The sequence below is a fragment of the Microtus oregoni genome, unplaced genomic scaffold (genome assembly GCF_018167655.1).
Source record: "Microtus oregoni isolate MIOR12 unplaced genomic scaffold, Mior012 000030F_ref0000283, whole genome shotgun sequence".
NCBI lineage: Eukaryota > Metazoa > Chordata > Mammalia > Rodentia > Cricetidae > Microtus > Microtus oregoni.
In genome coordinates, this window is record NW_024543089.1 from 23669376 (window position 1) to 23691411 (window position 22036).

The 22036-nt window shown below is 36.0% G+C and overlaps 1 pseudogene; it reads left to right on the forward strand.

The window, feature by feature from the left end:
* Positions 1–19643: 19643 nt before the first annotated feature.
* On the forward strand, positions 19644–20205 carry LOC121465405 (annotated as a pseudogene).
* The last annotated feature ends 1831 nt before the right edge of the window (positions 20206–22036 follow it).

Consider the following 22036-nt stretch of genomic DNA (forward strand, 5'->3'; position numbering starts at 1 on the left):
GAGAATCACCTTTCATTCTCAGTGGTATTACAAAGTATGAATACTTATGCTGGATGGATCTGGTAAAACCATAGAATTTATGATCTTTCACATTTTGAATGGCTAACATACTATCTTCTTGGATTCATAGTGGCTATTTATGTCTATGATTTTGTTAACTGATTCTGATTTATCTTTTAAAATTATTTGATTATATTTTCCACTCACATTTGATTTTTAATTTTGAATATCAAACCCAGAGCCTCATATATGCTAACCATTTGATCTACTTCAGAGACGCAATCTTAACCTTATGTCTTTTCAAATTGTTAAAACCAGAAATTTCCTTTGCCTTTGAAAACTTTTTCCAAGCTAACCATCTTCTATTTTTCTTGATTGTCTTTTGAACTTATGCTAGATAGTGTGATAAATAATAGTTTAGACTTAAATATACTAATTTGTTCTTTTGTGTGATTCTTAATAGCTCAGCATTTTAACTTTATATGTTATTCAAACGTTTTGAATAACGCAAAGAGCTCTGCCTGGGAGGTTTAAATTGTGGTTCAGTGGTTATAGGTACATTCTGCCCTTTCAAAGGACTGGCTTTATCTCCTCGCTCACAGCCATGTGTAACTCCAGTTCCAAGGAATCCAGTGCAACATCAGGCAACAGGAAAGCACACGCTGCACATACATACAGGCATATAAAAGTAAACACATATGTAAATATTTTATGTTCTTTTCCCATCTGACATTGTAGTCTCCACATACAGTTTAAGAAATAATATTCATCATAATATTTGGAGCAAGAGGCAGGAGGAGCAGGAATCTCAGGCCAGCCTAATAGAAAGAATAAAAAATTCCTCTTGACATTTTAAAGTATCACTTTTTATTTGAGAGCTCAATTATACTTCAATTATGGTTTGAGAGCTCATTTTTTAATTACTTAAATAGTAACAAAAATTGTAGCTCAACTTAAAAAACTAGTATCATCTAAATAAACAGTGCTGAGGATGTAACTGATAGGTGTAGGTGGTAGACATCTTCTATAGCATATAAAGGCCCCGGTTTTGGTCCCTAGCAGTGCGAATAGATATTAGATAGATGAGATATATAGATGATAGATAACTAACTATATGAGAGATAGATGATAGATAGAAATATAGATAGATATAGATAGATGATGATGATGAAGATAGATAGATAGATATAGATATAGATAAAGAGATGATAGATGCTAGATAGATAGGTAGATAGATAGATGATAGATAGATTGATTGATAGATAGATCGATAGATAGATAGAGATTCAAATTAAAACATACTAAGTTTTGAAATTTTGATCACATTTTTAGAGTGTAAGCTAAGAAATAATTCTGTTAAAAATAATATCCAAAATTATTTATCACTAGTTAATATAATTAAAGGATTTTTTCATATTTTTATGTACTAATTTTTCTTTTTTTAGTTTTTTCTTATTACTCAGACTGGTTTTGAATCTTCTCATAGTTGTTGGGATTACAGCTTTACCCAGTTTAATCTTTCCACATGTTTTCAGGATCTCATAATTATCTAGAATGCTCAGTACATCACTAGATTATGGAGCCAAAGTTCATTGGAGCTCCTGTATTACCTTTCATGGAAAGATGGACAAGGAAATTTGAGGATTTCAGAGTCGCTTTACTAATAATGAGATCATAATTAATACCTCATATAGAACAATACCCTGTGTGTAATAAATGTTTAACCATTGTTCATAATTCCTAATCACTAAAGCTTTATAATAATCATTTATACTCATATAGTATGTGTCTTGATATGTTTTATCTTACTTGTCTTCACATTAATCTGATGAGGAAAATATCATTACAGTCTGCCTAACTGAGGCACAGAAGAGTAAGTTCTTATCAAAAGTCATACATTCAGTACATAGTAATGCTGAGATAGGAATGCCAGACATTTGAACTCTGAGGACATGTACTACTGTTTTCTATTATATGTGAAGGGAATAGTTTGATCTTTACTTAAATAATGTTTTCTCTCTGTGTGTCTCTCTTTACATCTCTGTCTTTCCCCATCTCTCTCTCTGTCTCTCTCCCTATCTCCCTCTGTCTCCCCCCATCTCGACTTTTAGCATATCTCATAGCTTCAGAAATAAAGTACAGCAAGTTAATTGGGTAAAGTATGGCATATTCTTGTGCTTTTTTCAGCACCTTTTCCCCTATATAATGTTATGTGTACAGAGCTATCTTACATGAGTGACGTGGAGACTATTTCTATATAATGTTATGTGTACAGAGCTATCTTACATGAGTGATATGGAGACTATTTCTTGTGGGAAAGAGACAGGCAATGCACAATAGTTCAATTTTATTTAAGAGATGTTCTATTGATGCTAACAATTATTTGTGGAGAGTTTAGTATAAAAATGATGAAGAAAGAAATAATGAAAACGTAGGAATTTGCTTTTATATGAAAGTGAATCTTAATCTAAATTAATGTATTCAGTTAACCTAAGAGGCAGTAAAATGAAGTATTCACACAACTCATAACTTTTGAAAAGATGATGAATTTTACTCAGTGCCGTTTTTAAAGGAAAAGATCACACAGCCATATGGTTTCAAAGGGGACTATGTCACACGGGAAGCACTCGTTATTTAAACACATATCAGTCTTGTATGTCACCCGTAACTGTTTACTGATTGTGAAGAGAGCAATGAATATACATGTTATGTGGTTTATTTTTGCATAAGTTCTTTCATATCCTGAAATCAAGCTTTTTTTTATTGCCCAGGGAAGAGATAATGTCAAAGTTTTGCAATGGTGCTGAAGATGAATGTTCCCATAATGCTGTCTAAAGGGTAAGCTTGTAACTTACAGAAAATAAATGTCAAGGTGAGACACAGACTTAGGAATAATCCTTCCCCACAAGAGCCATATCCCGGCTGTACTATAGCTGGTGGGCAGATTTATCATTTGTCTCACTCACTTAAATTGATCCAGACTTGTCCAAACAACACACTGCTGTGCCTGTGTTAATTTAATTGGAGAACCTCTTTGTTCTGTTCATTGCCTAGCATTAATGTGGGAGACATAGAAGTACATTTCGGAGTATATAAATCTTTCACAAGTGATATATTTACTACTTAGCTTCAATGGGGAGTGAGGTCTTTATTCTTTAAACTCATAATGTTAAGGAAAATAAAAGGAACAAGCGCTTATCTTCTTAGCAGCCTTACTGGGTAACACAAGGGTATCATATGGTGGAGCAGGGGATGAAGGTAGAACACAGCAAATGAGCCGATGTTGTACTGAGCGAGTCCGTCCTCTTTGCAAGGCTGACTCCTTTTCCATTTAGGCATCTTTAAAGATGAAAGAAGCAGAATGTTCTACTTACTGCAACAAGATTATTTAATTAGAATCATCTGGCGATGGCTTAGTTCATGACACATGATAATCTAACATGGGGGCGATAGAGGGAGTTGAGGTAAACGGCTGCAAGAGGGAGCGGGGAAAGGTGTTTCATTTCCTCTGAATGAGATCAAAGGAAACATCCGACTCTGTGGAAGAGCCCCAGCATCTTCTCTTGTTTTTAAGAGTGCCTGGCATATGGTAGGCCAGAAAGTTCAGGTAACTATTATACTTGTTGAAGTGAATGAAACCCTTTAAAGTGTCTGTGTAATAAGCAATGACTGTTTTAAAATAGCCATAAACGTGAAGACAAGAAGACTTACCAGAAGGTCAGGTCATGATGACACATTAGCAGGCCTTCAGGAAACTGTCTCACACCGTGTCCTGCATTGCAGCTACTCTCAGGCTCCCTGCGTTCATTCTTGTTACCTTCATGGGTTTTGTTGTTTGGTTTTGTTCGTTATGTTTTGTCTTTACTATTATATTAAAGTGCAATTTATTCTGTTGGTTTTATTTTCTCTTTCCATCCAGGAATGTCATGAGAAGAGTTACTGTTTATTAGCAAGGTTTTATTCTTAGCATATGGAATACAGATTGAGCAATTTAAGGTTTTTATAAATCCATATCATTTCAAATCATTTAGAAAACGGCACATAGCTAAATATTAAACCAATGTATGATTTGAGTAATAAAACTATATTATTTGATCAATATCATAATAAAAAAGGAGGCATAAGTTAGTGTAGTGAAATATACTGCGGGCATCATGTTGTCTAAAATATTGTGAGTGCTGTTATTGGGATATACGCATATGGTACTTTTCAGTGACCTGCTGTCAGAAAAAAAATGCTTTTTTTAAATAAAGACACAATATTTTCTGAATTTAGTGTTATATTTTTAGTATCTACTCTGCTACTTGTCCTGTCAAGTGCTTTGCAATCTTACTGCATTCCAGGCTCTTCAAATTCATGCAGTTTTGGTGACTTCCAAGTGATATGCTAATCTCTGTCCCATACATATGCAAAAATGTGGTTATATATGTTTCTTATAAAAATGTAAATATTCTGGCTTTTAGATAAAAAATATGCTATTTTGTGTTTTTTATATGATCAAATATCCAAAAGCATTTGAATATTCTGATCTATACAAATTTTGACATCCTTAAGTTCTCCAAATATTTTGCTTATTTAGTGTAATGAATGTACAAGTTAGTGGTGGTTAACCTTAATTCAGGCTAATATTTTGAATTTATTTTTTGAGATTTCATATATGAGTATTTGTTTACATCATTCTCCCTCTCCATTTTCTCCCTCCATTTTTTCCCATGTCTCTTTTCTTCATTCACAAACACATGGCTACTTATTCTTTAATTATAATTGTTTTACACACACACACACACACACACACACACACACACACACAATCTTAGGATTGGCTGGCCTACCAGGTAGTTTGTCTCTGGGGAAGACTGATTTTCCCCCTCCTAGCAACCACTAATTACTAGCTTTTCTAGTAGATAAGACCCCTATGAATTCCCTCAACCATGTTGGCATGTCAACTAGTATTGCCTTTGTTTTTTAAGATTCTGTTTAGACAATCATATTGTTGAGATTGAGTGTCATGCTGAACAGGTGAGATTTGTTTGCCTGTGAAAGAGGAAATGGAGAGAACAGAATAATACAATATGTAAGAAAATCATTCCTGATGTCCTAAACACCAGCAATATTATATATATTGATGTGCATTTGTATGCCTATGCAAATGTGTGTGAAAGTGTGTGCGTGCTTGAGATTAATTGCCATCTAGATCTTCAAGTCCTCAACCAAATATAAATATATTATTTCTAATGGAAGCCTCAACATTCAGTTATGAAACTTGAAAGATTCAATGACAGGTAAATAAAATTAGAATTTCTATTGTAGAGATGCCAGTCTAATACAAAGCTGATTGTGCAAATAAAAGTCACTGTTATTACTTAACAGAAAGGACTTATCTGTAGGGCTAACACTCTTCTTCCCATGATTCTCAGAGAACATGTAGGATGTAAACAAAGTGCTTGACAAAGATTAAAAATGAGGTTAAACTCTGAATTTTAACTAAGGCTAGTTAACCTGTGTTTGATAACTGTATGTCCTGGAAACAGTGTTGATAACACAACTAATGTCACTTTATAAAAAGTAACAGTGTCATGGTTGTGCTTAGGACACTGTAGATAAGTGTACCTTAAAAGTGGAATCTTTGTTTAATACTGTTTTGTGGGTGCTCGGAATTAGACCTAGGGCCTGTTATGCTAGCCAGCCACTCTACCACTGAGCTAAAGTGAGTTTTTATGAAGTCTGATAATGAAATGGAAATTGAATCCTGTTTAAATTAGTCACTCTGTGAACTAGGAATATTTTGATTTACATCTATGCTACCAAGATTATGATGGTTACTTTACTAATGAAAACCTGAGTCAGTGATTTAGAAGTTCCAAATGATGAATGTTTGATATAACACTTCTTACAGGTTATAAAATACAACTGCCATGATTTTGTGAAATACATGTCCCCTCCATAAGCACATGTCACCAATGAGAGCCCACACTGCTGTGTGTCTACTTCATCTTACTTTAACTCTACATATTTCCAAGTCTTCAGTAGATTAGAGGTTAAGATGAAAGAAAAGGAAGATGACAAAAGATTAGGGAAAATGAATTTAAATGTTAGGAATGATAAATTGGCCATACATTAAAGTCAATGGAAAATTTAGTGACTAAGGACGGTTTCATGGAACATAAAAGGAACAAACGTTCACAGATCACATGTGCCATATGTCAAGGAAGAAGACACGGAAGCAGAAAATGAAGAATCTTGTTCATGTCTTCTTAAATTATTTTCCCAGCCTCTATTCAATTTGTAATTGTTTTCCATAATCTAGGGAGGAAAACTGGGGTAGGAGTGCTGAAAGCAGAGAGAGAAAGAAAGAGCCCCCAGAATTAGGCAATGATGCAAGTTTGTATTTAACTACAAAATCCTAGTTTGAAAATGACTAGTAACAAGAATAGAAGTTCATCAGAGTTCACAGGAGCTTTGTAATATTTTAATTGCTCCTTTTATATTGAGGAATAGCAGAAAAATATTGAGAAATAATGACCAAGTGGAGATTAACATGTAAGCACCGAGCAAGCCCATTTCATTTATATTCATACCTGAACTTTGAGCATATACTTCTATTTAATGAATATTGATCTATGAGGCAGAAAACATCATCTGTTCAAACACAGTTGGTAGTTTAAGGTTTCCTTTTCCTATGAAACATCTTGCAAACGAACTGATTTCATCAACATATTCAAAGTCATACCCAGCAACCGGTAAAGGTCACTTGTAATACTCTGAAGCATAGGTCATAGTAGACAAGACTTTAACCTAAAAACATCATGTGAAAAGTTACTTTAATATTTTTTAAATAAGGTAGATTTTAATATTTCATATTTACAATTTTTTATACTTTACTATAACTCAAAATTATTCATTCAAGTCTCAGTGCAATCATTTTTGTGGGAACAAGGTGTTTTAAAAATCTATACTAAAAACTCTCATTTGATAAAAGTATGATAACATCTGGTTATATACATATACAGATCTCAAAGGTGACAAGGATTATTCACTTAGTGGCAGGTAGAATAGGGAAAGAGATACAGGGACAAAGACAGGACAAAATGCAGATCCCCAGATCTACTCCCTCTAGTTATTCCCTACCAACTTGTTTCCAGAACCTCTCAAAATAGTGCCACCAGCTAGGAACCAGCTCTTTAATATGTGGCCCTATGAGGGGAACTTCACATTCAAATAAAAAATTAGCACAACATCTGAACATATAGCAAGCCATACAGATGCCTCAAAATGTATGTTAGCACACCTTGACCATGGAGAAGCTGAGCTGGTGCCTGCATAGAATCCTTACCCCCATGCTCTAGTTTCTTTGGTGAAGGAAGGTACTCTGCAGGCTACCCAAAACAGGAATGCTGTTGTGAAACCCTGTCTCATAAAAAGAAAGAAACAAGCAAAGAAACAAAACAGACAAGTTATATTCTAACCACATGAAATATCCTGGGTGCTCAGAAACCCATCTGTGGACAATATAGGGAGATATACGATATTGTCCTGGTCTGAGCTCAGGGTCTTTTGTAACCATCACACAGGAATAATTTTGTGGCTACAGAGCCCTGTTTCATTAATGGAGGGACTGAACAAGTCTAAGGAAGGCTAAAATATGAGTTTTTCCCTCACTCCTCATATGGATAGTCAAATTTCAGCTTTATAATTCCACAAGCTGATGGTCATTAACACTGAATGAGAAGATGCTTCAAAGAGTGTGTGATCCACCTTAGACCAAAAATAAAGGATGCCGAGCAGTCTCAGCCTGCATGAAGCCGAGCACTGCTTCCTTCTGTCCACACTGCCTGCCATTTTCATATCGAGGTCAGCAACATCTGAATGTCACAACTATCCATTTAAATAATCTAGGACATAGGAGAAAAGTAGAATTAGTTTAAAATGATACACTACATTTCTGAAAACAAAGAGAAGTCACTACCACGCAATACTATGTCTTCTGACATGGAACCCTCTCCACAAAAATTATTCCAGCTGCCTTTTTCTTTGATGTATTAATTTGGCCTGTTTACTTACTCCATGTTTTTTAATCTCACAGAAAGCTGGTGGACCCTGTCAAAGAAATCACAAGACAGATACGGCATTAGCTGTCTGATTTTTAATGGTTATTTTTGATGTTATGTCACTCAACTTACTGAAATCATAGTCTTGAAAAACGACATCTACACTTTCATTAATAATAGTGTTAAACCTAAATGATTATGTTTGAAAATTAATATTTTCATGGGAATTAAACCCTTTGGCAAGTAACAAATCAACCTGATTTAATAAGAAACAGAATAAGTGTTAACATAGATACAAACACAAAGCAGACAAATTAATTAAAAACAGAAGTAACCAAGATAGATGTCACTGAAAGACATATCTTTACACAGTATGTTTTCTCTTTCAAGGAATTGAATGTAGCATTTGTTTTATAATATACAAACCCCGAAAGACATATCTTTACACAATATGTTTTCTCTTTCAAGGAATTAAATGTAGCATTTGTTTTATAATATACAAACCCCGTTTGGCAAGGAGAACAAGAGTTAGAGTTTTCAGGTTAGGAGGTCAACATTCATACAGCAGGAGTAAAAGGCTGAAGTGCATAAAGCCATTTCATTTCTGACACTCAAGAAAATTACTCAAATATTGGTAATTTTCTCATGTGAAAGCCAACATGACTGCTCTCACTTTCTCTGTTTCCTGGTATTTAGTTCCATGGACACATCCTTATTTCTTGCTCACCACTATCTGTCTTTTTATCAAAATAATCCTCTTTGATTGCTGTGATCATGCAACACATTGATGCGACATTGAGAGTCTTTACAAAGGAGAGCATACCATAAAAATCTGTACTGAGTGATAGGGGTGGACTGGACAAACTGGGAAAGGGGGATCCCAGCAAACTAACTCATGGCCTGTCCTAAATGTCACTTCTAAGAGTTACATAATATGATACAAAATCCCAGGTAGATAAAAACAAACAAATGAGAAAGCATGTACATTTTGACTGGGTATCCAGGTTTCAGTGTCTGGAGTACTTGATTTGCAATCTTGATGAGACTGCCTGCAAGGAAGGGGCTGGGAGTACGTGCAAATTATGGAGAAGAGCAATGCAATTCACACTGAGGGCAGGTGAAAACCAAATAAGAAGCATTAATCCACTACAAAAACACGCCTGTGGCAACACTAGGGACTGAGATTTCCTTGTGTAAACTAGGAAAAAGGGCAATGAAATTTCATTAAAATGAAAAGCATTTACCCGCTGCCTATGGCTGCATTGGAGATGGAGACTTCTTTTTATCTTAATAGCGTCTAAAGTTTCTTTTTCAATTTTAGAAAAACAGGTATGTTTCTTCCTATTTATTAACTAGATTTAAAATCTGAGTTTTAATTTAGTACCTGCAGTCGATGGTTAGGCCCTTCTTACTTTACCTGTCCAGTATGTGGTATCCTTGTCGAAACTGGGTCTCCAAAACACACACTACATCTTGTTGATGTGCCTATATCAAAGCCCAGAGGGCTTTGCTCTGTGTTGGCCCTACCACTGCAGACAGCCTGCTGCAGCCCCTATAAACAAAGCTCCATGAACTTGGGGAACCGTCCCAGACCTTTGCATTTTCTAGATTTTCATTTTTTGAGTCTATTTAACCTTGATCTCCTGCTTCCCCTATTTCCCTTTACCCCTCTAGAATCCCTAGTCACCTCTTTAAACTGAATTTCAGTTTAGTTCTTGTTGGACACTTCTGTCTTTATACCTGTTCCTAGTGACGGGCTTTTTCTTTGTCTCTAACATACATGGGATGTAATACATATATCATATAATGGGACCTATGTTTATAATGCACAACCATGTTAAATATTATTATTATTAAGCAAACTTTAAGGATACGAAGAAGATAATGGAAAGGAAATAAAAGTACTTATTACAACCTGGGATATAATTGGATAATTGGGCACTAACTAATGCTACCACTTAAAGCTATGCTTTATTTGGAGTTTATTTATTTATTTATTTATTTATTTATTTATTTTTGATTAGAAAGTTAGGGACCTGGTCAAAGCTTAAGGTCATGCATAGCAGAAGAAGTGACATCTACTAAAACCATAGACCTTTCCCACAATTTGATTTTATTTCTTTTCCCTGTGCGATGGTACCTTCTCCTATTTCAAAGTCTCATTTCTAAAGGGATATTTGAAATTTAAGAAAGCAAGGACCACAACAGACAAAAAAAAAAAAAACCTAAAACATACATGATTGATTAGTGAAGTACATACAATTTGGTTTCTGAAAAGCGTCAACACATTTTTGCACCATCATTATTTAATACTGAAAAGATTATATTTTAAGGTCTTATGATATTTATAACATCTACATAATGTTTCAGTATGCATATGTTGTACTTGCAAATGGTAACTTTTTGAATATTTAACATGATTTTAATCTTTGAGTGCACACAATGCTGAAATACAAATATATACAAATGCTTGCTAATAGTCATGATTATGCTTTTAAGAATTCAGTTCTAAGGTTGATTATTTATACAAATTAAAATGAATTATTTTAAAGTCAGGATCAGCTAAGAATTGGGGGTATTTATTGCACATTACATTCTACAAATGGTTTCTACATTTATTCTACACCAGCTATTTATGAGTTGAACAATTTGATAAACCCTTGCAATATTAAGTAGCACATTAATAGAAAGAAAATGTTACTTGATTATTTTCTTTAATTTATTATTTTTATTAATAGTAAGAATATTTAAGCTATTAATTTATATATTAATTTTATACTTTTATTATTCATAATTTTATTTTGTCTTTTAATTAGTTAATTCTTTCACTTGGCTCATATAAATTTTTGATCAGTCAACTGGAAGAACATCAAACTCATCAGTTATGCTATTTTTTCATGGAATTGTATCAATGATTCATAGTTAACAGTTATCTCTGCTGTGGCTGGGGGTTTTTACAAAAAACTGCTTCAGTAAAAGCAAGCCAAGCGGGGAGGGTTGGGAGAAGACTTTCTGGGCTGTGGACTGGTTAGGCCTTTAGGCCATCCCACCTGCTTGATGTGGAGTCCCAATCCATGTTAGATGCTAGATGAAGAAGTAAGCTTAAAAGAAATTCCACACTAGCTCAAAATTGAGAATAATAGAGGTTATTTATTTAGGGGTAGACTCGCAGATCACAATCCTCTGCTGGAACATGGAACAGCAACCGAATCCCCCAGTCAGAAAAGAGGCCCGACACGCACTTTACATAGGCATAAACAGTATAAGAGGGCATGCCCAAGTGGGCGAGTAACTTAAAGGCTACTGGCGGTAGAATTACTACAGCATAGATTAAAACTATTTTTGAGGAATGTGACTGACAAAAAAATAAGGAAAATGATTGACAGATACAAACAAACCATCCTTTCTTGAGAACATCAAAAACAGGGCCTGACAATAGCACAGTAATTGAGTACTAGTCTACAATGAATAAGGACATATATGGGGAGGCTGGGCAACTGGTACCAAAAAAAATAAGATAGATAAACAGAATATGCTCCAGTGTCCTATAGCGCAATAAGTCAACTCTATTTTCAACAACCCAACACACACACACACACACACACACACACACACACACACACAACATATATTTATTTTATGAAAAACTAGAAGTGCAGAAACAATAAATGATTATTAGATAGAACATGCTCTCTTGGTCATGCAAAATTATGAGTATGTATTAAGTAAGCAAACTGTACCTTAGAAATAAATAAAATTTTATATATCATTTAAAAATGAAAAAAAACCTCAAAAAGGATCTTCTGAAATTGACAAATCAAAAATGTTAACATATGCCTATGAGCCACCGTGATGACCAACATGACAAGGTATCCCTAAGGACACAAGTGGCACTCATATCTTGGTGATATTCAACAATTGTCTAATTAGATATAAGATATGCTGAGCAGGAGGAAAAACATGCTTGGTTCTGGAGACCCACCTCACCATTACCAGTGGCAAGTGAGGTCATAGGTCATAGAGGAGACCCTACTACTGCCATTTTACTAGCTTAGTCCCTAAAATTCTAAATACTTATTTTTATGCCCATTCATAAGTGTAGCTCTCACCATTTATCAAATAAATGTCTGTTGGCAACAGATGGAGACCACTACAAAAAAAAAGCACACTGGTCAAAATGTAGAGAAAACCTGATCAAGGAGTGCCTAGCAACAGTTGATAACATTTACAACAACTCCTGCACCGAAGGCTTAGCAAATATAGAGGAAAGGGCATGGAAAGATTTTTAAGAGCCTGATGATCTGAAATCTCCTGTGAGACTGTTTCTCTGGAGATGATGGAGAAACTTTACCCATGACACCTTAACAACATGGCTACCTAAACAAGACCCGAAGAAGTAGAATACCCATAGGTATGATAACCTGGAAGGTGGAAATCAATGGGCCCACACCTAAACAAAGAACTAATTGCACCTAAGGACTAATGAAAGTGGAAGAAATAGTATTCACTAGGGATGAACTCCCTCATTGGTCACCCAATACTAAGTGGTCAATTTTGTAATCATGAGCATACAAGCAATACTAAACAGACTGAGCAATTTATATGTATATATTCATGCATATATAACTATAAAAAAGAATATGAGGTCATGAATTTGAAGGGGCATGGGAAAGGTTGGAGGGAAGGAAAAGAAGGGGAAATTATAAAAATTTTATTTTAATTTCAAAAATAAAAAAATGTGAACACATATTTAAACTATACAGCACACTATTTTGACATGTAATCATTTGATGATTGCTTTAATCAATAATTTAAATAGCTTCATTTGTCAAGCTATTTAAAATATACTGAAGAACAATGGCAATGGGTTTTTGATCCTACTGCACGTACTGGCTTTGTGGGAGCCTAGGCAGTTTGAATGTTCACCTTACTAGACCTGGATAGAGGTGGGCGATCCTTGAACTTCCCACAGGGCAGGGAACCCTGATTGCTCTTTGGGCTGACGAGGGAGGGGGACGTCATTGGGGAAGGGGGAGGGAAATGGGAGGCGGTGGCGGGGAAGAGACAGAAATCTTTAATAAATAAATAAATAAAATATAATCACCACACATTTAGTATTGTTCATTCTGAAGTTATATAGATCTCAGAGTGTCTAAAAAATTCCACAATGATAAATTCTTAATTATAAAAAATAATCAGAGGGAGTCACTTAAGCTATCCTCATGATTCTTTTCATAAAGAAGATTTACAGCTCAAAGTTGAATCAGATTGATGGAGATATAGATAGATAGACCGACGGATGGACAAATGAAAATAGATAGATAAATAGGTATAGATAGATAGATAGATAGATAGATAGATATATACAGAGAGACAGATAGATAGGCGACAGACAGATAGGAAGAAAATGAAAAAAAAATGAAGAGTGAGCAAGGGTCATTGTGGATCTCTATCCTCTCCTCCAGAGGCCATTTCTGCTTTCTTTATAGAGCATGCCTACTCTCTCTGAGGTTTCCACCTGGTCATCGGAGTCTGTTGATAACAGCTGACAACACTTGCATGTCAGGGAGATGCATGCACTAATGTATCCCAAAGAGGCAAACAAATATCCACAGTGCTGAATTAAAACTATCACCGATGTTTTCTTCTGTGTTTTTAGAATTTTGATAGGTTTAATGAAGATTTCAGGTAAAAACAAGTATAAACATAAAACTGGGATGCTTTATATTAGCTGAATCCATTGAATAAATAACAATATTTTTTATTCCAGATAAAGAGTTGTCTACAGCTTATCCATAAATGCTTTCAACATTCACATAGTAACATGAAGTGGATAATATTCTAGAGAATTAGTTAAGTGATTATTTCCAATGCTGTTAATGTTGCCATGATTGGCGGTTGCTTAGTCTAGACAACTGCATATTTTATGCTGAGCAGATCAATAAAAACGTTATGGTAGCGTGAGCCTAAACTAAAACATTGTGAAAAGGAGATTTTTAAAGAAAATTTCAGGCCACCAATGTCATCACGATATTCAACAACCTGGTCTAACAAACGCAGGGCCTGGAATAAAGCCGTCTCTGATTTGGGGCTTTGTTCGGAACACTTAATCCCTTTCATAAGCCATGAATCAGGCTGTCTATTTTCTTGAAGCGACTATTTTTTTTTTCAATTTCCTCTCAGATTACAAATATTGCCGAAACACTGTCATATGTCAAACATAATCCAGGAAACGTCTAATGTGTGACAACAGAAGATGTCAGAGAAGGAACAGCTTCATGGCTGTCATATCTGTTATTATGGAGTAAAATTGATTAGCACCATCATATTTTTCATGCTGGTGCAGTAATATCAGGATCTTTCCCTTTGTCACTGTTAATAAGAAATTATTTAAATATTCTAATGCAATTTATTTTTATTTTTGGCCTTCCTTTCTGTGCATAGCCACGAGTTATTTGATAGTTCCAAGCAGCAACAACCTTGACCAGAAAACACATCATTTCAAAATTAAGTATATTTATGGATAATTCACAGCTGGCATAAAGTTTGGTATGTCTAAATATAACTATAATAACAGGAGTGTGTACAAAACTTCTGATGATGTTAACACTGAAATGATTTGTAGCTACCCAGTCTAAAGAACTGTATATTTTATAGTGAACAGAAGAATAAATAAAGTCATGGTAGCATGTACTACAAAAGTGACTATTAGAAGTTTTTATGTAATCTGGCATAGTGGCAAATGCCTTTAACTGTGGAGGTGGCGGTTCAGGAGTTTACAGCCAGTCAGCCTGGGCTAAATGAGATCATGTCTCTTAATTCTCTCTGTGTGTTCCTGTCTGTGTCTATCAGTCTCTCTGTCTTTCTCTGTGTGTCTCTCTGTGTCTATCTGTCTCTCTCTCTTTCTTTGTGTGTGTGCATATGTGTGTGTGGGGGTGTTGCTGGGGCTTAACATAGGATCTTTAATATCTTTACAGGCTACGTAGGTGAGCCACACTATCAGTCTGAGTTGTGGGTTCTTTGTTTAATTTGAACTGAAACTACTTCATACAACAGTTATTTAAAGATAGAATAGATAAAGGATGGGGAGATCTGGAAGTTTGTTAAGTTCCAGTTAAGTAAGCATGAAGCCACAATCTGATTCCCTGGTACTCAGCTAAACACTAGACACGGTGATGCATATCTACAATCCCAGCATTTGGAGTGGGGAGAGTTAGAGTCAGGCAGATTCCTGAACTAACTAGCCAACCAGTCTAGTCAATCAGTGGGCTTTAGGTTCAGAGATTCTCTCTCAGATAATAAAGTAGAAAGCAATAGAGGAAGACAACAGTTCATACATCACAAATAAAACTACAGTGTGTGTACATACACAGAGACACATACACACACAGAGTGAAACACACACAAACACACACACACACACACACACACACAGAGTAAATGCATTTAGCAAATTATTTAGTGTAAGTATAGATTTACTCAATACTATATCAACTCAATTCCAGAAAGAAAGAAAGAAAGAAAGAGAAAGAAAGAAAGGAGGAAGGAAGGAAGGAAGGAAGGAAGGAAGGAAGGGAGGGAGGATCAGGTAGAAGTAATCAGTCACCTCTCCTGTGGTCCATTCAAGCAGACGGTCGGCATTGAAGGACTAACCACCATTTGATGATAAAACATCATATAAATATTTTTTCTCTTTTTAAAAGAAATTATATGGACAAAGAGGTCATGAATTAAAAAAAAGCTAGGAAGGGTATATGGGAGGAAAAGAAAGGAGGATTATGTAATTTTATTAAAATCTCAAAAACAAAATAATTTAAAAAGAAATAATGTGGCCCATTTTCAGTAGAGAGCAAATAAAGCGTTCCTGGATTACTCTTCACGAGGAAAGCTGGTAACAGCTGTGCTGCTTTTGAGTGGAGAGATTTTTAAGTGGTTAAGAATGCTTGTTACTCTTGCAGAGCACCCGAGTTCTACTCTCAGAACCCACATGGTGGCCCTGCAACTATCTGTACCACCACTTCCGGAGGATCTGATGCCCTTTTCTAGATTCTGTAGGAACCAGGTATGTAACCATGGAAAGTATTCATACACATAAAATAAAATTAATATTTTTTAAAATACCACTGTACTTTATAGAATATATAAGGATTTCAGAGTATTAAGATTTTGCTCCAGAAACTGCATTAAATTTTGTTTGCACTAGCACAACCCATGAAAATTTCAGAAAGTGTTCATGTCTCTGGTCTGTGATATAAACAGAAAATAAAATGCAGGTTGTCCTGGCAACCACCCCACAAGACAGTGCTATCCGGACTAGAAAAAGGCAATAAACAAATTGTGAGCCTCCGGAACACAAAGGGCCTTGCCTCTCCCCCAGAATTTAGTACATCAGGTAGACTAAAAGTTTCTATTGAAACACTCCACCTAATTCAATTTATGAAAAGGATCAATCATGCAAAGCCTTAGCTGGGAATCCCTAGCCATTGGTCAAACTGATTTTTATTCAGAAAAACATTCACCACAGGCATTTTCCACATCAAATATGTTTATATTTTATAAGCAGTTTATTTTAAATAAATTTGAGACTGCTAAAAACAAAAGCACGTAAAAGTTAGCAATTAAAATTGAACTTGAACTGGGGGAGACAGCTCAGTCAATAAAATTCTTGTTACAGAAGTACAGGACCTAAGTAGACTCCCCAGAACTCACATTAAAAAGCAGGTATAGTAACATACATATGTAATCCCACACTTAGCAAGTAGAGACTCTTGGGGTCTACTGGCCAGCCAGCCAGGCCTAATTAGTGGTCCTAAGCAGGTTTTTTTTTCTTTTTGAGACTCTTTCTCTAGATGACAGATAGGTAGATAGGTTGGGAATAGATGATAGATAGATAGATAGATAGATAGATAGATAGATAGATAATAGATAGATGATAGATAGATAGATAGATGATAGATATAGATCATAGAGAATAGATAGATATAGATGATAGAGTATAGATAGATAGATAGATAGATAGATAAAAGACAAGACAGCTCCATGAGTAAAAATGCTTGCCATTCACACCTGACAGCTTGAGTTGATCTCCAGAACTCATGTAAAGGTGAGAGGAGAGAGTTGATTCTTCATAGTTCTCCTCTTACCTCCATATGCACCCCACTCCCTACACATACCACACCCACAGGACAGCAAAGTTTAAAAAACCATGGTGGTGGCCCCTGGCCTCCACACATGTGCAGGCGCACACACAGACATGTCCACACAGGAACACAAAAGGGATGCAATAGAATATCACTAGACCAGGGGAAGTGAGAGGGAGGTAGGTGCTGCCTTGGCTTTTCAAGGCAGAGAAGGAGTAGGGATCATCACATGTGCGAGAAATAATCCAAGCACTTGATGGCTTACCAGTGGTCCTTGTACAAGTGGGGTGAAGGGCAGAACAGAGGCCATTAAGGAGTCAGAACTGGGAAAGGGTGCTACACATGCCAAGAAAGCTGTATTCATATAAACTTTGCCTAGTGTGCAATTTCAGGTTGGAGGTGTATGTGTCTTGACACGTTTCTGTTTTTCTGTCTCAGGAAAAAGGCTCCAGCTAGTTACCTCAAATTATGTGAAACATTTAGAAAAATAGGCTAAATGAGTGTTGGAGTCCGCCACTTACAGTTGATCCACAGTCTTAAAACTTTTAGTTCCTCTGTTCACTAACATCCAGCTAGTCAATCATATTTAAAAATCCTGTTTTTCAAAAAAGAAATACACTCATTAAACCACCTTTAAAAAAATCCTGTTTTTCTAAGGTAGATTTTTGTTTCCTTTCAAATAATGCAACATGAAGTCATGGGGCTCTGTAAAATACACCAGTTCTTTCAGAATGGCTATTTCAATTTGTTATTTTAAAAGAAGCTAAATTTCCTTTAATTGTTTATAGTTTTTGTGGAGGAAGGGCAAAAAGTTGGAAAAACAGAAATAAAGAAGTTTGCACTATGAATTACTGTTGAATACAGTACACAGTCATTGTTTGCTCATCAGTAGACATAGAATAAGAACCTTAAATGAGTTTGGTATTTATTACTTTAAGAAAACGGAACTGCGGGAAAAATTTTAGATTGATTTCAAACATCGTATCAATGAAAATAACATTCACTGTACATCAACTTGTTAACTCCAAGTAGAAATGACCACTATTACAAATACTTTCATCAAGTTCTCATGTACGGGAAGATTTATTCAATTTTAATGTGAATTTTTGGTGGTTTATGAATTGTCTTCATTCTAGTGTAATTATTTTTTAATTAAAACATTTTTATAAAGAAAATTTAAAAAAAATCAGTGTGAAGTAAGTTAGCTGAACTCAAAGCCTATTAAAAAGGCATTTCAAATTAAGCAAAGTAGCCTCTTGCATTCTGAATGTGTCTTTTCTACTGCCTCACATCCTGCTTTTAAAGCACTTTGCTTATCCTGGATCAACATTTACTTGCCAGCAGGTGGCACTATCACGCACCTAAACCAGAAACCGCACTTGATGAGGCCCTAAGCTTCTCTCAAAGACAAAGCCAGCTTTAGTTTCTTCACTAAAGCCTATTAATAAGACATTAAACCTTCATTCATGACTCCAGTTATTAATTATATGAGATACAGTGAAATCTGTGTCACTGACTCTTCAGAAAATTTTAAGTCACGTAGAAAAGCAATGGAATGGACAGATATTGTGTTTCTAGGATCAATGAATGAAAGGCAGAGAACTGTGGAAAGTTTTACTGTGTTCCTGGAATAGCCCTTAAAGTGGAATTTGTTTAGAGGATTCCCTGATATATTTTCTGGTTAATAAGTAATAAGAAACAGGCAAGCATAAAGAATTGTCTAATGATCTGGGACTCCACTTGGTTTGGGTTATGTATACTCCCTCTTCTAATAATATGGTTGGCAGTACAGATCTTTCTCTAGACAGTAAACTGGTGCCTCAGCATCCTCAGGCTTTGGGCTACATGCCACTCTGAAGAATGGGTAAGTTTTTTTCTCTCCCAACAACTATTATACACAGGCACTTTCTACCCAAATATATTGCCAGTATGTCCTGTAGGAAGAATAGAGAGCCAATCCTGTATGAACTGGTTTGGGGGGCATGCCCGGTAAGGCACACTGTTCCTCAAGTGAACTTGTATGGAGAATCCTTCAAGTACCCTCTGATGTCTATAGAACTATGTACAATTAAAAATAGATGCATTGGGGGTAGGGTCAAACTCAGAAGAAAGGATATTATTTGACCTAGTTCATTGATTATAATAGAGAACTGTCTCAGGGTTTCTATTGCTATGAAGAGACACCATGACCACAACAACCCTTATAAAGGAAAAATATTTAATTGGGGTGGCTTACATTTTCAGAATTTAGTTCATTATTATCATGGTGAGATACAGTGGTGTGCTGGCAGACATGGTGCTGGAGAAGTAGCGGAGAGTCCTACATCTTGACTCAAAGGCAACAGGAAGTGGTCTGTCTCAGTGGGTGTGGCCTGATCATATATGAACCCTTAAAGCCCACCTCCACAATGACACAGTTCCTCCAATAAGACCACACCTAGACGGGGCCGGAAGTCCTACTCTCTCTTCCTGTTCTCCATCATGTCGCAAGATCAAGGTGAAAAGGAGAACCCCATGCGGGAACTTCGCATCCGCAAGCTCTGCCTCAATATCTGTGTTGGGGAGAGCGGGGACAGACTGACCCGGGCAGCGAAGGTGTTGGAGCAGCTCACAGGCCAGACACCTGTCTTTTCCAAAGCTAGGCACACCGTGAGGTCCTTCGGCATCAGGAGAAATGAAAAGATTGCTGTTCATTGTACTGTCCGTGGAGCCAAGACAGAAGAGATTCTGGAGAAAGGCCTGAAGGTGCGGGAGTATGAGTTGCGGAAAAATAACTTCTCAGATACTGGGAACTTCGGCTTTGGGATTCAAGAACACATTGACCTGGGCATCAAATATGACCCAAGCATTGGGATCTACAGCCTGGACTTCTATGTGGTGCTGGGCAGGCCAGGTTTCAGCATCGCAGACAAGAAGCTCAGGACAGGCTGCATTGGGGCCAAACACAGAATCAGCAAAGAGGAAGCATGCGCTGGTTCCAGCAGAAGTATGATGGGATCATCCTTCCTGGCAAATAAATTTTATCCAAAAGGCCAATAAAATTTTTCTCAGAAAAAAAAAAAGACCACACCTACTCCAACAAGGTCACACCTCCTTATAGTGCCACTCGTCTTGGCGGCCATTTTTCAAACTATCACAAGACCTATCCAAACTTATGAACTATTTTTCTGTTGCTGTGATAAACATAATGACCAAACACATCTTATAAAAGAAAATTTGTTTTGTCTTAGGATTCCAGAGGGGAAGTTCACAATGACAGAGAGGGTGTGGCAACTTACATCTGGAGCAGGAAGTTGAGACAGTGTATCTTCAACCTTAAACACAAAAAAGAGAGTGAAGGGAAATCTGGGGGAGGCTATAATCTCTTCAGAGTCCAAAGCACTTCCTCTAGGAAGGCTATACCTCCCCACTATGACAACACCTGGGACCAACTGTTTAACTATTTAAGACTGTGGGAGAAATTCCTCATTCAAACCATGAGATCCTCCTTCTTATAGACCCCATGGAAAGATTCCCCCTAGATAATTATGGAGTGTTTCCACTCGTATGGCTTGCTCTCATGTAGTGTATTCTGATCTTTTGTATTGTTTTGCTTTAAATAAAAATTCTTTGCTATTCTGAAAACTTGTGTGGGCATTTATTTAAACTTCTTCATTCTGAGCCCAGGAACCTGAAAACAACTGACCGTATCCCTGTTTATTGGAAACAAGCCCATGATGAAACTGCTTAGAACGATGAACTTTTAATCATTGGTGAAAGACAATAATTTTGTTTTTAATAAATTTATGTTAATAGTGTATTTGATTACAGTGTCTAAATATTGTTTTCTTATGCTCTTATTGAATGTCAAAAGAAGACTACAACTCGGAGAGCTGCTGTCTATGGAGATAGTAGGGAAACTGCTTTTAGCTGTAATTATCATGGACACAACTTTATCCAATGAGAATGTCTACAATTTAGAACTTGATATTTATTACAGACATGTATAATAATTTAACCTACTGCTCATTATATCAGTCAATAATGGTTTAATTTTGTGGTCATTATTAACTGCTACATACTAAAATTTAGAGAGAACAATCTGCTTAAGACTGCCTTTCTGATGCTTGTGTCTTAACTATGTATACATAATGCTGTTGGCACATAATCAGAATAAATATTTAGGGGCAACACTTTCAGCTTCACTGAAGCATTTAACTTAATTGATTACACTTGGCATTTACAGATAATGAGGACTCCCTGGTTGTCAATTGCTCAGATGACTTTTCTCAATGGATGATGGTATAATTAAACATCAATTTCTCTTTCAGATGAGAAATCACCACAAACAATGGCATACTTCAACTTGATAATTGTAAAAGAATTTAGAAAGATTACAGAACATTAGTACCCAAAAGCAGTAGGAATAAAAGAGACCACTAATTATTTTTGTATTCATACCTTTTGTTTGTTATTAAACAGCAAATTATCTTTTAAATGCAGTCTATTGTTGTAGGAAGGCTGCTTGTTCATTTCCCGGCCACCTAGACTCCCAAAATAATCACACAGAAACTATATTATTTAAATCACTGCTTGGCTTATTAGCCTTCGCTTCTTATTGGTTAACCCATTTCTATTATTTTATATTTTACCATGAGGCTCATGGCCTACCGACAAGGTTCCAACTGGCAGCTCAGGTCACGTTTTTTTCCCCTCTGGCAGATCTATGGCATCTGTCTCTGGTGGTGTACATGGCTTCTCACTGACTTTGCCTTCTTTCTCCCAGCATTCAGTTTAGTTTTCCTCCACCTAGCTAAGTTCAGCTTTACTATAAGCCAAGGCAGGTTTTTTTTTTTATTCATTGACAAA